The sequence below is a fragment of the Protopterus annectens genome, chromosome 10.part0, assembly GCF_019279795.1.
Source record: "Protopterus annectens isolate FY-2018-M chromosome 10.part0, PAN1.0, whole genome shotgun sequence".
NCBI lineage: Eukaryota > Metazoa > Chordata > Ceratodontiformes > Protopteridae > Protopterus > Protopterus annectens.
Genome location: NC_056744.1, coordinates 982,624,456 through 982,642,245, shown reverse-complemented (window position 1 = coordinate 982,642,245; position 17,790 = coordinate 982,624,456). Strand labels below are relative to the sequence as shown.

Below are 17,790 nucleotides of genomic sequence, written 5' to 3'. Positions count from 1 at the left end.
TTGTTCGTTAATGCCTACACCTAAATGCTCTACCAGTTCCGGCCCTGACCCTGCCTCCTTAATATGATAATTACCCTCTAGGCAAATCTACTGGACATCAATATCCGTTGCTTATGGAAGGAATTAAATAAGCCGCACTTGCCCCGCCCCAGAAACCAAATTTTGATAGATAATGCAAACTATATTTTTATACGTGGTTATTCTCGCGATGCTTAAAATGAGACTTGCTCTGCTTCACCTATCCCGCCGTTCCTCGCGCCCCTGAAGGAACTGGCTGGTTGTTACGTAATGGCGTTTAGTGTATTCATACAATGTAAAGTTCCCTTTTTCTTATGGGAGCCCTAATGCAATTTGACGTTGAAGTACAGAAGCTGAGTGGTGTAGCTGGAGACTGGGACAGATCAGTTGGCTTTTTGGAAACAATTCAGGACGTTTCTGTAATGAAGTACATAGGCTTCAGTACCGGCTGTCAAGTGGATGGAGTATGTTGTGTTGTAGTACCGGGCAGGGGAGCAGACTGATGGGTTGTTTTTTCCTAGAGGGTTTCGGACGTGGAGGAAAGTACAGCTGACATTAAAGTAGTTTTGCATCTTGCTAAAAAGGGCTTTACTGGATCTTATTCTTTTGGCTAATTTAAGCAATCATCCCAACAGGCAGTATGCCTTATTTGGCTGCTTGACACAGAACCAAACGGCCTCTTATGTGAACCAAGGGACGCAGTTTGCTGTCACACTGTGGGAGAAGCAGTGGATGTTGACAATAATGGACCTGTAGCTCTAAGGTAACAGTTGCTTGATATTTTTACAAGTACACTTTAGGGGTTGTTTGGTTGGTTGACATATTTGTTGATATATTAGTTATGTTTTTAACAATATTTGCGTCCAGATTGTATGGAGTTTCGGTGCAGTTATATGGTGAGCTGCTTGGATAAATAGCTAAGTACCTACCCACACTTTTTAATTCAGACATGGCTAAGTTTTAATTTTAATACCCGTCAGGGAGGAAGAGTGAAATACATGTTGTCTTATTTGTATTTCATAAGACAATTGGCTTGTATTATGAACACCTGTGGAAGCTTGTCTGTCATTCTCACATCTGTAAGTGTATGTTTTAATTCGCTTTTTAGAAACGTTGACTTCAACAGTTTTAAGAAAGTGTGACTTTACTTACTTTTGAGGTACTTCTGAGACTAAATTTTCGAGATGTGTGCGCCAGTTGGTTTGTGCACAGTGGATTGTATGAATCTTCGTGCCTAAACTAAACTACCAATACATGCCGTAAAAATACTGTGCTATTAATTGAACATGTGGCTGGTTTCTTTCTTTTTTTTTTCTTTTTAATTTATTTTGTGGCTTACTTCTTGTAGTTCTATCCTTGTTGATTCATGTAAATGTTTGTTTAGTTGATATGCAGTTGTTTTGGTTCTTCTGTTTTCCAGGCTGAACATGAAATAAGCCCCTGTGGAACAACCCATTAGTGAATGAATATATTCCCATATTTATTTGCTTACTGTGCGACTTTAAGTAACATAACTGTGGTCCTGGGCTGACTCTAAGAAAAGGTCTATGTGAATGAGTGCTTTACCTCATATAATTAGTGTTAATGTACAGACCATAGTTCATGCCAGACAAATGTTCTTCAGTTAGTATGTTATTCTGCACTTGGCAAAGTCAGACCATATTGTCTGTATTTATTTCTTGATGCATGTTTCCTGTATGTATTATTGCTACTTGCCTAAGTTTGCTGCTGTGATCTTGTATATAACAGCCTAAAAATTACCATGGCAGTAGACTGTGTGTGTGTTTGACAGAGTAGTGATATAGAAAAATACTACTACTTGTATACAGGGCATTTGGCCCCGCTAATTTTATTTTGCACCTGGTGATTAAAGTACATCTCCACTGTCTCTTCTTCTGTTGGTGTTTTGTCTATCCACGTGAGTTACTTTTTTTATTTTCCATGTTATCAGGAGGACTTATCCCATTCAGCTTTATCTCTTGGGGGGATATCACAAAGCTGTTTTCTGTTATGTGTTCTTTGGTGACTTCTTGTTAAATGTTTGTTTACTAAAAGATGTTGCTCCCTTGGATTCTGCTGAAGTATAGTGTTTCTTCTGCACTCCCCTTTGTTTACTCGCATCTAAGTTGTGCATATTTTCTTGTCAAGTTGACAAGTAAATTTAAAATGGAAACAAAACAAAAAGTGATGAATACTATGTTGTAGTTGCTGGTTTAGTAATGTTTATATGTGATGCTTTCAAATGTTTCTATATACCTTTATGTAGATAAAATAATAAGCTGACATTTAGATAGACTTGAACTATTAAAGCGTTGACCAGAAGCAGTAATTCATTATTTCCTCAGCATGCTTTTGTATAACTGTGTGACTGAGAAAGTCACTTAACCAAATAGTGTTCTTTGGGCTGGGGCTGTATAATGTCCATATGATCAGGGCTTTACCATTGTTAACAAATAAACAAGTAAATAAGTAAATTAAAGGCAGCAACAGTGAAAGCAGAACTTGGATGTAGCTCTGTATGAAGTAAATGATAAGCAAATAGTGTGGAAAAGCATCAAATGAAGGTTAATGGGATACTTTGATTTGTAGGATGAGATATGTTATCAATTCGATTTGCAATTGTAACCGTCTTTATACACAGTTATGTGCAGTTGGAAATTTCATCTTCTTTACAAAGATTTAAACAAGACAGAGGTGGTTTAGCGAATGGTAACAAAATAGTGCTACTCACCAGAGACCAAACAAAACAAAAAAATGAATATGTGCAACCGTGGAGATAGATGTGACATGTTCCTCAAGAAATCCTAAGGAACAAGTCCTAGTTTTCATGCAAAACTTGTTAATGAGAAAAATACAAATTTTAAGAAAAAGATGCATCTGTTTTGCAGACAGAGTGGTAGATGATTGTAGTATGTGTCTTGAAGATTTTTTAAGGTCAGATTGAAATTGGTTCTTATTGAGGGACCTCTTTATTTGGGCTTTGCAACCTTTCTGGTGCACAGAGACATTGACGCATTGAGCTGTGCATCTTTCTTTTTGATCAAAACCCACATTCTGTTATATATGTTTGAATTGGTCACTCTTGTTTGTATACTTTTTTTGTGAGTCACTTTATTTTAACCAAAGTTCATGGATCACAGTTGAAAAATAAGCAGCTGCTTTAAGGAAGACCAAGAGCTAAAGGATGCATCATACAAATTTTGTAAAGATGTATGTCACAGTTCATTGAAAAGTCATGCCGAACTGGATCACCAAATAACAAATATATTATGAGGCTTAACAGTTTTTAACACTTTTTTTTTTTTTTTTCCAGTCATAATATTTTTTCAGGCTGAAGTAAAATTGAAGTTGGAGGGGAAAGTAAGAAAGAGGTTTGTGGAGGAGTATGGAAATAAGGGCAAAGAGGTTGTCTAGGAATGAAGAGTGATTTAGTGGGTGAGTTGTACTACATTTGTTCAGATAGTTTAAAGGTATATCAACATCTGGAGTGATCCCAAAACATACCAAAACCTGCTTTTGCTTTAGGTTGCCAAAAGGTGTTGTAAGAGTGTGCATCTCTCTACACACACTTCATTTCTCCAACTAGATCCATTTAAACTTGTTTATTGAAGGTTGGGAGGTCTATGAGGTTTGAAAACGAGCTAAGCTAATTGAGAAATTGGCAGAAAATTGAATTGTGTAATACGAGCTACTGTCACTTATAAATGCATTTCCAAATAAGTTACTAAGCTTCTCACAATGTTTGTGGTCATACCACAGCACTGTTAACAGCTCTGTTCTTCTTTGCTGCCAACATCAACAGCAACAGGAGTGCAGGGAACATGATGGCAACACTTTTTTTCCTTGATTTGTTAAAAGCTTTTGACACAGAATCTTACCAAAAAACTACTCTACAAATTGTCCTCCCTAGAACTTCAACACTCATCTTTCATCTGGTTCAGCAGCTACCTTGTGATAGACTTCAGGCTGTAGAATGGGGGAAAATTGCATCTCTCCACTTCTCTGTGTACATATGCCTCAAGGGTCTGTCATTGGTCCCTTGCTTTTCAGTATTTTTTATAAATGATCTACATATTGGAAGTGAACATTCCACCATTATTCATTATGCTGGTGATCCTATATTTATCTACACTACCAAAAAATGACAACTTCAACCCAAAGCGCAAGAATCCATCTTTATTGAAACATGGTTCCATAAGTCTTAATTAATATTAAACCTTAAGACCAAACATTTTCTGTCCACACCTAAACAGTGTTCTAATGGCAGACCTCTCTTAACCATTGCTTTTTCTGATTACGCCAAAGTTGGACATGTAACCATAACGAGCTCCTAGGTGTTGTAATAGATGTAACGAAATTTGACCACCACATAAAGCATGCTTTCAGCAAGACTTGCAGAAAAACTTGGCTCCTTACATTGAGATAAACCTTGCTTGACTGATCATCCTAGATAAACTGTCTCTACTGTACTGTTACCCTCCCATATGTTACTCCTGTCTCTGTCAACCTGCAAGCTACCCAAATAACCATGCTACAGCAAAATAGTTGTAGCCAGTCTCTGTAATAAGACTTCCCATACATGTAAAACAGGGCATGTCGCTGACCCTCTTAAAGCGCAGCCTTGATGAGTGGATGGGAAACCACAAATTTGTCCCAGGGGGTTCCACCTGTGTCCCTCATTGATGGGGGCAGTAGGTACCGACTGAGGTTTCTTTTTGGGGATAAACTCTTCGCTAGGCTTTTAAGGATCCCAGAGCCGTTAGCCTAGTAACCTCCTATGATCCTGTTTGTCTTGGATCCTATCACTGCATGGAACTAAAACAGTGAGGCGATTCAAAATCTATTTTATCTAATATTCACACAACTGAAAACTGTTCACAGTCTGATTTTTGATTTTTTTTTTTTTTTTTTTTCCCAACCTGAAAATGCCAAACACTAAAAATATTGTATAGCTATACTCCCCATTTGGGGCTGTTCCCTCTACTGCGAAATTCTTACTGCACCCATTACTGCAGGCAACTCACTGCATTCTTCTCATCTCTCTGAAGTATGGAATTCCATTCCTCTGTCACTCAGGCAGACATAACCTGAAGTCCTTTATGCAGCTATCGATACAATGCCTAAATGGCTTATGATTTTGTTCATGCACCACATCTGTAGTCCCTCTGCACTTGCACTGTCCGGTTCTGCTCTTAAATGTTTACTTGATTATTCATCTTCTATGTTCTGCTATACTTTTACATCTGCTTGTGCACAAATACTACTTCATACTCCAGATTTTATTGTTATGAAAGTGCACTTCACCATTTTCCTGCTGTTTATAAAATACTGTTGAGTATAAACCCTAATTCTGGTTTGCATGAGTGATTTTTTTCATATCGCTCTATTGCCTATATCCTGATTCAACAATGTTCACATGTTGATTTCACATGTGTATTGTCATTATTTTTGTTATCTCACTGTTGTATGCTCAAACAATTCATTGTTTTCGCATTTATTGCATGCTCAAATTATTTTTTTGTCATTTATTGCATGTTCAGATGATTAATCACACACTGTGTATGTATGTTACTTTCTCTCTACTGCTTGTGGAGTTTTTCTTCAAAGGCCTCCTCTGAAAAGGGGTTCTCAGTCCAGTTGGATTTTTGTGGTCAGTAAAAGCAGCAAGTAAAATGTTATAGATGTACAAGGTTAATTTTCCCAGTCTCCACCAAGGTAAACACACCAGTTATATGTGCCCACAAGTGTTTGCAACCCTCTGTACCTTCCCAAAACAGTCTAGTGAAGACATGCCGTTTCGCTCCATCCCCCTCCCAGTTTTGCTCCTTTGGCGTCAGGGCTACTAACTGAACCCACAGTCATCTGGGTGGTAGTCAAGGTTCCATTCCTGTGCACAAAGGAACCAGGCTAATTAACAGTTACAACTACACCTGATCATTAATGTTTTTCAGTATTGGCCACTGTTTGTTACAGCAAAAACATAAATGCAGACATGTTATGTTTTATTGGACCAGCATATTTTTTTTTTTTTGGTTACTCAAATTTTCAGACCAACATGTACCTTTTTTTCACAGGAGTTAATAAGTTAAAAGTGTTTGTTGTGATGCTTCAGTGACCATTTATACCATTTATGTCTTACAAAGAGCGAAGGAGGGTGCATAATTTCATTTCCATTGATTAAAAGAAACACTTAAGAAAAACTACCATTACTACCGTAAGAAAAAAACTTCAATCTACAGCGTGTATGCTGAGATCAGTGATATGTGTACCATGGAGACAGCTGCAGAGTGTGTGTGCACATGCACTTAAACCTGAAAACTTAGACTGGGGTCTTGGTCTATCATAAAAATAAAGGTAAATCTTTGAAGGATTGACAAGTTCCCCATTTCCTCCTTTTGCTAACAGACTGCTGACATTTTATCCAGTGTTCATCCTTAATGCAGTAATCAGCTCCTTCTACTGTATCAGAAGCTCGTAGTAAGGAAGCAGAACTTTCTCCATCTTTAGGGGGGAAAAAAACGCACATTTTAACTTCATAAGGCATCGGAGCCATTGTGTACTTTGTTCTGTCGGACACTGCCTCAAATAAGTGAGTTTTTTATTTTGCAGGTTTTCTGATGTAACTTAACTCGCAGATTTTGAAGGGGGTTTCCTTTGTAAACATTAGTTGTCCTTTTAACCTTTTACATAAATAGGAAAATCTTCTATTCACAAAGGAATGAATAACAGTATTCTGTTTAGTACCTAGATCCTAGAAGAAAGTATGTTAGATCCACAGCTACCACATGTTCGAGAATTAGATCATTAAATCCCATGGTGTGGCTAGGGCTGCATATAAAAGATTTACATTTGTTTTCATTCGATGTGTGCTTTAAAACATTATAGATTTGCAGCTTTTCTCTTTGGCAGTTTGTCGCACCTTTTCTACACTGTGAATGCACGGGCTGATTGGCCCTGCTAGTGTGTAAGCTCTTGCCACTTTGTTCTTTTCTCACCCCCAAGAACTATCCAGTGTAACCTTATTCAAGCCATCCACATGAACTTCCCTTGTATTAGATGCACCAACATAATTAATATAACTAACTTAATCATAGGCACTAGTCAGCCGTTCACCACTCCTGCACAGACTTCATAAAACACATTATCCACATTGTCAACAGCTTTCAGCATGCTACTTTTAACACTGTTTCTCCTCTTTTTTTTTTATGCCCCATTACACATCACCTTCAGACAACTCAGGATAGTTCTTTCACCCCTGCAAGTATTCCAAGTAACTCAAACTTGCCTTTACTTCCCAAACATCTCCTTATCTATATTTTTTTAAACAAGAAACATCTTTGTCTATGTCATAAGTGTTAATTATCATAATTTATATAAATGAAAACAAACCAGATTGACGTAATCCCATTTGCAAGCATTATACAAACCATATTGATGTAATTTTATTTGCAAACATTAAACTGCGGTGGGGGTGCTGCGGTAGTGTTATTGCCTCACAGTTAGACGTTGCCCGATCGATTCTCAGAACGTCTTCTGCGTTCCTTCGTTGAAGGTTGTGCGTTAGGCCCGGCAAGCCAGTACGTAAAAATCTACCGCTAATCATTAGCGGAACGGAGTTCTGCTGTGGCGACCCCTAACTGGGAAAAGCCGAAAGACACAAACAATATATCACTTATCTACCTAATCATTGTCAGTTAAACATTTCATAGCGTATTCAGAGCCTGCCTTCTTTTAAACCTCATTCCTCCCCTGTATGTATTGTTCCCACAATTCCCATTTTTCCTTTGTAATTTGCTTATACCCTTTTCTGAAGATCCGAATTGCAGTTGTGTTAGCAGTACAGTTAGATTAGATTTTGATTTCTGTTTTCCAGTTATTGCTTTTTTGGCAGCCATCATAATCATACTCAAAAAGGCCTTAACTATGCCCAGGCATTTCTGATTGTGTCATAGCTCAGAAAAATCATTACCCGGGTTACACCAATTTGCGCACCCAGTATTTACGATAGACCTGTCTGCAGGGAATCTTTTAAAGTCTGCCAACTAATTACACTCCCAGAAAATATGTTCCTAATTTACCTATTTCTTCCCCATCACACCTCCAACATTTGCTGTCTATCTGATGAAGTCTGGATTCTACTTGGGGTATAAAAATATCTTCCAAGATTTCCAAGCAAAAATCATAAATCTACTAGATTTTGGGAGGCAAACATATATCCCCCCAATGTTTCTTTGTGAGTTGCTTATCCGGTCTCTTTCCAATCCTTTCTAACATTCTCTGAATTCTTATAGTTATTGTGCAGCATTTTATATGCTCTATTAAGTATTCTTTTTAAAGTAGTTTCTATTCTAGATTCTGCTAAAAAGTCTTGAGTGCTGGTCTTTCATTTACAATCCTCCTATTTCTTTCTTTTCTTTCCCTAACAAGGATTGATATCAGAGTGTAGGGAATCTCTCTAACCTGAAGTCCAAATAACTTCTTGGCATCTTCACATTTTATTACCTTTTCCCTCTCTAGTTATTTGCTCCCAATACCTTTGTTCTTTCCCAACTTTGTTCAATAAATTCCAGCCCTCTCTTGCCTATTGTCTGTATCCCTAATTCCAGTCATTCATATTTTCAGAATTTCCTTTCTCCATTCCAGTGTTGGGTTAGTTCTTAGAATACTTTCTGCTATGTTATGAATGTAATATTCTGTGTGATTAGTGTTATTCTCCTTAAATGTGTGCATCCCAAATCCCAGTCTCTTTTATTTCTTGACCCCCCCTTGTTTGTTCATCACTTTCCACTTTGAATTCTAGGTTTCTGCTTCTGTGTTTAGGAGCCTTAACTGTGTAGCTCTGAAATACCCCTTCAAACCGGGTATTCCCAAACCACCTTGTTCTATTGGAAGAATCGGCTTAACCCACTTGAATCTTGCTGTCTTCCCCTCCCAGATAAAATCCTTCAGCTGTTTTTTAATTGCTATCCACAATTTCTCTTTTGGTTGATAAAAATATGCCTGAGCTGTGTATAGATATAGAGACTAAAAGCATTTTAATTGCTTGTATCTTGCTATCCATCTCTATATAACAGAGTTTTCAGTTTCCTAGTTTTTGTATTATCTTTTGTTTAGTCTCCCCCCATGTCTCCTTAGCTGCCATACCAGAGTCCTTTTTAATCCATACTCCTAAATATTTCAGTTTTATCATGTCCCAATAAATATGGATATTGCTGAACCAGTTCATGTGTGGGTACATAATTTACTGTTATTGCTTTTGTTTTAGCTTCATTAATTTTGTATCCCTCCTCCTTACTAATAACAGTAATTTTTCAATCCTTGTGCAGTTTGCAGTTTTACCACTGCTCCATCATTTTCACATTTCACTAATTTTCTATTAAATCATCTGTCAGACTCCTAACATTAATTTGGCCCCTTACTCGCCATTTAAGACCCAAACAAATATATATATATATATATATATATATATATATATATATAGGCATTCTTTTTCTCCAATAAAAACGGTTTAAGAACACCTGGTTGACAAAATAACTTTTCTGTTATCTCTTACACCTAAGAAATTAAGCCAGACAGAAACTGAAACAAAAGCCCGCCACAGAATCCTGAGCACTTTCACCACCCTGTGGAATCTTACCAAATGAGCAGTACACAGGAGGAAACAACTTGCTCAAAACTCTACAGTTGTGCTTCCTGCACAAACCTAAGCAATTCTGCAGTGAGATCAGCAGCGTCCTTCCACCTATCGCAGCCAGGTCGTAAAACCAAGAATAGTACTTTACCAGTTGCCTCTAGGGTTACCACCTGTCCCTCTTTGCGAGGGACAGTCCCACTTTGGGCAATTGTGTCCTGCGAAAAAACTAAAAAATGGCAGACATCCTGAGATTTTTAAGACAAAATATATTTCTTAAAGTTTTCATTAATAGTTGCATATAAACAGTTATTTTGTATCCGGGACACACAAATACTATATGAAATAGCATAAGCAACTCAAATGCTCAAAAATAAGCTTTTATTTTGGCAAAAAAGTGAAGTTCTGTCCTTTGCACTGGCCGTATGTAAGTTTTATCCTGCAGAATCTCACATTTCTGAAAAAAGTCCCACTTTGGGCATTTGAAAAGGTGGCAACCCTAGTTGCCTCCAGTGTTGTAAATCTAAACTTGCTTCCTGAAGGAATTTAGCACCCTACCCAGAATCTGCACTGCTGTTCCCACATACCCCCAATTACCCACTTCCACCCCTATTCTTACCATGTTTTTACTTTAAGCACCAAAGACATAAAAGCTCAGCTTAGCCACATACCTATTAATTGTGTACCAGACTTTGACAACCTTGAATATCGGTTCACTCATCTGTGTAAAGAGTTCCTCACTCACACACACATGACCTCTGCCAAACTAAAATATACCATACCAAACCTTTTGGAAATCAAACCTATTTCAGTACTTTTCACCCTAGGGAAAATTCTTGAATAAGTTATCCACACCATACTATCTTACATCTAGCACTACCCCTTTTCTTCATTTAAAAAAATGGTTCTGAGATCATAAGAGTGTCATGACCATCCAATGGACCCTTACTGATGAAATCTTGCTTAATTTGGACAAAGACATATTTTCTGGGGCATTCTTCGTAGACTTCACAAAGGCTTTTGACTGTACACACTACTCAGTGCTTCTAAATAAACAGAAGGTCATAAGTGATCTTACCTTAGTTCAGGAACTTTCCTCCTCCTCATCAAGGTCTTTACCCCATTTTCTACAGGGAGGTCGGATGTTGCATCAACTGTCATAATTTCTGTCAATTCAGTACCACTCTACTGCTTTTTTTCAACAGTTATGTATGACTGTTGCAGGTGGTCTATCATGCAGTTCATCCATCTGTTTGCTGGAAGTTCCCTTTCCCTCTTTCCTTTTAACTGTCTCTCCCATATTTTATTCACAGAATTGTCTTGTGCCTTTCTTCAGAAGTGCCTGAAACACCATAAATTCTTCTTTTTGACCTTCTTCATGATTAGAGCAACTTTACCTTTTGCTCTGATGCCATCATTTGTTTGTCCTACTGTGTGCATCCTCCCACCTATCTCAGACACTTCATCTTCATCACCTTTAGCTTTCTGAGCTGCTCTGCCTTCATTCTTGATGGTTCAGTACCATACAGTAGTACTGTTTTCACCATTGTTTTGTTGACCTTATATTTCAGCTTTTTTGGTATTTTTGTGTCCCACTCTTCCCCTGACGCTCTGTGCCATTCGTCTGCAGGTCTTCTGATTCTAGATTTGACCCCTTCATTGAGGCTTCCCTTCTTGGATACTTGAAGCTGTAAACCTGTTTCACTGTTTGTTTTTCTCTTCTTTCTGAATTTTCAGCTTCTGATCCCCGCCCATTTGCTAGCATGACAACTGTCTTCTCTGTAATCTATTTCCTCATGTGCCTTCAGCAAAAATGTTAGGGGAATGGAATGTAAAACTCAAGTTCCTTTTCAGAGTCTTTGTGATGCCACTTCACCTATATCCTGTAGCTCTGTTGATATGTTCTCTCTAGCCTGTTTACTAATGTAGTCCATCACTAGTCTGAATAACGGGGAGCTCTGAGCCAAACCCTGGTGAACCCCAGTGTGAATCCGAACACCGCTTTGTAGTTGTCGTTGGATTCTTGCACATAGTCTGCACTAATTTTGCCAATATTTCCTGAACTTCGAACCATCAGATGATTGTCATTTATTGTCTTTCTAACCACTGCTAGTATGGACCAAAGAAATCAGTATTTTATTTTTCTAACACTGAGGAATGGGTGTATTAAATATAACCAGAGATTTGTTTGAAGTTATCTGAAAAAAGTGCTTGTGATAAATCATTTACGTTCTTCCAGAATGTGATTAAATCAGGACAGTCAAAAAACATATGAGCCCAGTTGATGTCTATATTGGATTTACATCTATTACAATTTTTTTTGTTAATTCTATTCATTAATTGAGGTGTGTAAAATGATCTGTTCATAAATAGCCACGTATATATTTTTTCCACTTCAGGGAATATGATGTTCTCCCGGCTGATTATAACATATTAACTTTGTCTTGCTCACTTGGGAGATTATTAATTGAATTATAGTAATTCCAGTAGTTATGTGGACAACAAGAGTGTTTCTTGTATATAAAGGCGAGACTACCTGAATGTAGTAAAATTGATTTAAAATTTTGAAATAAGATCTTGGAGTCGAATTTATTGTTAGTTGGTATTAATTATCTAAATATATTAAAAGAGACTGTATATCTAGCCATGTGGAATTATCAAATCCATATTCCTGTAAGATGTAGTCAACTGATTTGGTCTTGTCTTCAGATGTTAATTGAAACCAGAATTTAAGCTCCTTATTTTTGAATAAGTTTAATCTTGTTAGAATCTGAGGTTAAAAAAGTCTCTTGTGTGAATGCTATAGGGAACAACAAGAAAAAAGAATCTTTGTATTTGAGATGTTTATATACAAAATTCCTAAAATTAATTATAATAGTATGTATGGGAATGTGGGTATGAAAATAATCTTTTAATATCCATAAAATGGGGCTATTTATGTATTCTAATTGATATGTTGAAGGTCTCTTAATAAACTGCATAGCTGCTAATTCCCAGAAAAATTTCCATTTTGCAGAATGTGATATCTAAAAGTTGTGTGATTATTATTATAGAGGAAATCGAGTAAAGATCTAGATCTGGAAATGCTATTCCAGTTATTAGTGTGTTTAATTGTAACTCTAGTTTTTTTTTTTTTTTTTTTTTTTTTTTTTTTGAGACCAAAATAATCTTAGAATCATGGAATTTAATTTTAATTTATTGATAAACTTTTTTTGAGTGTAAAATTTGAATATATTGTATAATGTGTAAAATTGTCATTGTTAGTCTTTCTTCCACATTGAATAAAATAGTGTTCCATTTTGAAAATAAGTCTTGAATACTTTGTAAGCATTTATTGTAATTTAGGTGTATTATTGATTTAATATCTTTAGCAAGTATAATTCCAAGGTAAATAAAATGATCTATATTAGGAGTACACTGAGTATTTTCTTTAGGTTTTTTTTATTGCTATTATAGTATATGGGTAAAACTTTAGTTTATTATCATTAAATGACCAGACATCGTCTGAAAGATTTTAATTGAATCAAATAATGACACATTTGAAGGTTCATTCCCTTTTGTGGTAAGTATATCATCTGCAAACAATTGGATCTTAACCATTTTATATCTTTATCTAACTCCAGACCTCCTATATACTAGTTTTTTATTTCATTTGCCCAAGGTTCCATAATCAGAGTAAACCACAAAGAAGAGAAGCGGGCAACCTTGTTTGGTACCTTTTTATGATTGGAATTTTATTTGAAATATAAGATCCTATTTTGATATATGCTAAGGTTCCTTCATATAAATTTTTTAGTAGATTAATAAAATTATATGAGAAATTTAGGCATTCCAAACTAATAAATAATTCCAATTTATTGAATCAAATGCAGCATTTATGTCAAGACTTTTTTCTTTGGGAAAAATCAGTAATAGCTAGAGTTCGTTTTATGTTATCCAAAGTACTTCTATTAGACACAAATCCTGTCTGGTCTTCATCTATTAATTGGGGTAAGAATCTCTTTAAACTTTTGGAAAAAAAATATTCATAAACATCTTATCAATATTCAATAAAGATATTGGTCTATAAGAGGAACAGAATTTTGGGTCTTTGATTTAAGGATAGGGGATATAAATGTACATTTCCATGATGGGGGTATAGATATATTATTCTGGGCAGCATTATATACATTATGTAGTAAGGAGATGGCCATTTTGGGCATAATTGTGTAAATTTCTGGAATAATTCCATCATTACCTGGTGCTTTATTAAATTTAAGTTTATTAATTTGATTTTGTATGTCAGTTAAAGAAATTTGGTTATCAATAACTTGATAAAACTAATAATCTCATCCATATCCAACCTAGCACTCAGTGGAGACATCCATCCTAATCCTGGTCCCTCTATCTCCAACCCCTCCCCTCATAATCCGACTACAAACCACATCTCCCAAATCACAGCCAATAGAAAGCCAACCAACCTCCTTCTGATAAGCCTAAATATTAGAAGTATATGCAACAAGGTGCTTGAATTCCATGCCACCATAGACTTCTACATCCCTGATGTAGTGATCCTTACAGAAACATGGTTAAAACCACACATTATTAATGAGCAAATCCTCCCTGCTGGTTACAATATACCTGCTGGTTACAATACACTAAGAGTAGACCGACTAAACAAAAAAGGAGGTGGTATAGCTATAATATTTAAGCAGCATCTAGACATCCAGATGTTAAAGTTAGCAGCTCCCCAAATAGGTAAGGAAGAAATAATATATGCCAACCTTAAAATAAACCAAAATAAAACCCTAAATATAATAGGTTGCTACTTCCCACCTGGCCACAACATCCCTCCACTTGAAAACCTCCTCAGCTGGACTATCCACCACCTACCCCAAGAAACTTTAATTCTTGGAGACTTCAGCACTGACTGGCAATCCTGCTGTAGCAACCCATCATGTAAGTCTTCATGGCTTCACCCAACTAGTCCAGTCACCTACTAGGATAAATAACTCCAACAAACACACTACCCATGATTGGATACTAGTCAAGAAGAGCCCCCAGTCATATATAGCAGGCTGCATATCTGACATCCTCAGTGATCACTCTCCAACCTTCTTACTAAGAAAACACCTTTATAAAGCAAAACCCATCATCTACCGTCAAATATGCAAAAAAAACTAACTTCAACCCTCTCTCATTCAGCTCATCCCTAAAAGACTATGCAACTGGCAACCTCTAAAATACCTCCAAGTAGATGACGCAGTTGACTACTTTAATAAAACATTCCTAAGCATCCTTAATTACCATGCCCCCATAAGACATTCCCGAACTAGAGCCCAACAATCCCTATGGCTACAAAAAAACACGAAGTCTGAAATAGAAAACGGGGATAAAGCATGGGACAACTGGCGCAAAACCAAAACCCCCTCTATTAGGCAAACATTCCTAGAACTATGCAGTAGAACCAAAAAGCTTCTAAAACAGGACAAAATCCAATACTTCCAGTCTGCCCTTACCTCCTCCCAACATAACCCCAAACAATTCTGGTCCACAATAAACTCCATCCTCCACCCAGGTAAAGTAAGTACACCCACTCCTAACTTAACTTACTCCTCCAAAAATATTGCTACCTCCTTTCAACAATCACTTCACACAAACCGTACTATCACTAGCTAGACAACACAACCCCCCCCCATAAACCCACACCATCAACTAGAACTAACAATCTCCCAACTAGCTTCTCTTTCTCTCCTGTTCCTACCTCCAAAATAAAACTACTACTAACTAAACTTAAAACCACCAGATTAGCAGCAGACAACCTCCCAGGTGAATACATTCAACTTGCAGCTGACGCTCTAGCCTACCCCGTATCACTCTTGATTAACAGATCTCTGTCAAAGTTATGTTCTTACACTATGGAAAGTCTCTGACATAATTCCCGTACACAAAGGAGGCCCCTCCACAGATCTAACCAATTACCGCCCCATAGCTATTCTCTCGCCACTCTCCAAAATACTAGAGAGATGCATTAATTCTCAAGTCTCATATCACCTCCTTGCTAACAACCTCCTCTCCAACACACAACACGGGTTTCCAACCTAACCATAGCACCACCACCACCTTTCTTCCTTTCTCTAACACTAACACTATCCTACAAAATAAAAATGCAGGTTATCTCTCCTCAGCTACCTTCCTAGACCTCTGTAAAGCTTTCGAAATGGTCCCACGCAAACAACTCCTCTCTCTTCTCAATAACCTATCCTTCTCTCAACCAGTCACCTGGTTTCAGAGTTACCTATCTGACCGCCAACAAGCAGTTGTTTGGCAGGACAACCTATACCCCCAACTACCTGTCTCCATAGGAGTTCCCCAAGGGTCCATCCTGGGACCCCTACTCTTATCTATTTTCAACAATAATCTAGCCTCAGCCACAACACATGGCACACTCATACAATACACAGATGACTCTACCATCATCTGCACAGCCCACTCCCTACCAGAACTGCAAAAAGTCACACAGGAAGCATTTTCTTGTATTGAAACTTGGTTATCCGATGCCCAACTAATACTCAACCCAAACAAAACAAAATTACTAATCTTCCATCCCACCAAACTTACCCTAGACAGCTCTCACTTTAACATCACAGCAAAAGACACCACCACCATCCATCCTGCAGAACACACCAAATTACTAGGAGTAGAAATAGACAATAAACTGAACTTTGACATTCACATTTCCATGACCATTAAAAAAGTGCACAAAAAACTAGGAGCATTATATAGAAATCAGCAACTACTTACCAAAGCAGCTGAAATTTCGGTAGCAAACTCTCATCTTATCTCTACCCCACTCTACGCCTCTCCAATATTTACTAACCTCAGACAGTGTGATCTAAATAAGCTCGAAACCTGCTACAACAAGATAGCCAAATTCACCACAGGGGCTTCTTACCGTACTCACCACTGTCTCTCTCAGTAGCAGAGCTGGGCTGGCTAGAGCTCCCCCACCTTCTTCAATGGTACCAACTCACACTCGCCCACAAACTAATAAACCAACTACTAAAAGTCCCATCCCTCCAGAATCTACTCCAACCCTACATAACCACGAGACCACTAAGATCCAGCCACAAAAACCTCCTACAGGTCACAAGAGCCGTTAACTCTGCTGGAGAATTATTATTCTCCTGCACTATAGCCAAACTCTGGAATTCCCTCCCATCCTCAATTACCTCTAACTTCTTGCATCCCCTTTAAATCCTTACTAAAATCACACTTCAAAACTTGCCAGATATGCCCTTGCAACTCCCCTCTAATACCATTCACTCCCCCCACCCACTACCTCTCTCAGCCCCCTATCAATAACCTACTCTTAGCAAGCTTGGCTACTCATGTTCCCAGCTACCTACCACATAATACTAACTTCTTGTAGCAACAACTGCTAATGGCTGTTATGTAACTCAAAAACAGTTTGTATCAATTGTTCACTGATGAATCTCAACTACATTTTAACCATGTTTAGTATATGTTGCCATATTTTAAAATTGTACTATGCTCTACAGCTGTTTTACATCTGTTTTCTTCTTGTCTTGCGTCCTTAACTGGACTAATGTCTATATTTAAATGCTATGTTTGTTTGTTTTTTTTTTAACTGTATAATGCAAATAATAATGTGGAGCTTTTCTCCCTGGGCCTTCGCTGAAAACGGACCTGTGTCCAGTCGGACTCTCCCAGTCAACAAATGTAAATAAATAATAAATTAATTAATTAATAAAATAAATAACTTCAGTTTGTTGTCTATTGTATAGATTTTTATTGAATAATCTGAAAATAATAAAAATGTTATTTGTTTAGATTGATTTCATGAAAATGATTTCTAAATTCTTCTATTGTATCTTGAATACTATGAACATTTTTCCTTGCAGAATGTATTTCTTTAATATAATTATGTTTAATCTCTTGGTCTTATTCTTAAGATTAAATAGGTATTTAGGATTTACCGAATATGCAAGAAATTTGTATTTTTCTAGATTTATCATCTTATGATGGAGACTAGATCTATATTCTTCATTTAATTTATGTATCTCATCTCTTATATTTTTGGAAGTGAGATTGTATTTATTTTTAATATGTAGTAAGTCCAATGTATGCTGTATAATCTC

General features: G+C 37.0%; 1 long non-coding RNA gene across 1 annotated transcript in view; it reads left to right on the top strand.

Annotated features, from left to right (window-relative positions):
• Positions 1-235: 235 nt before the first annotated feature.
• Positions 236-17,790, top strand: part of LOC122813431 — a 164,258-nt gene continuing 146,703 nt past the window's right edge. The window contains exon 1 of the long non-coding RNA XR_006366682.1: positions 236-781. This is a non-coding gene — a long non-coding RNA (uncharacterized LOC122813431). The remainder of the gene's footprint in view (positions 782-17,790) is intronic.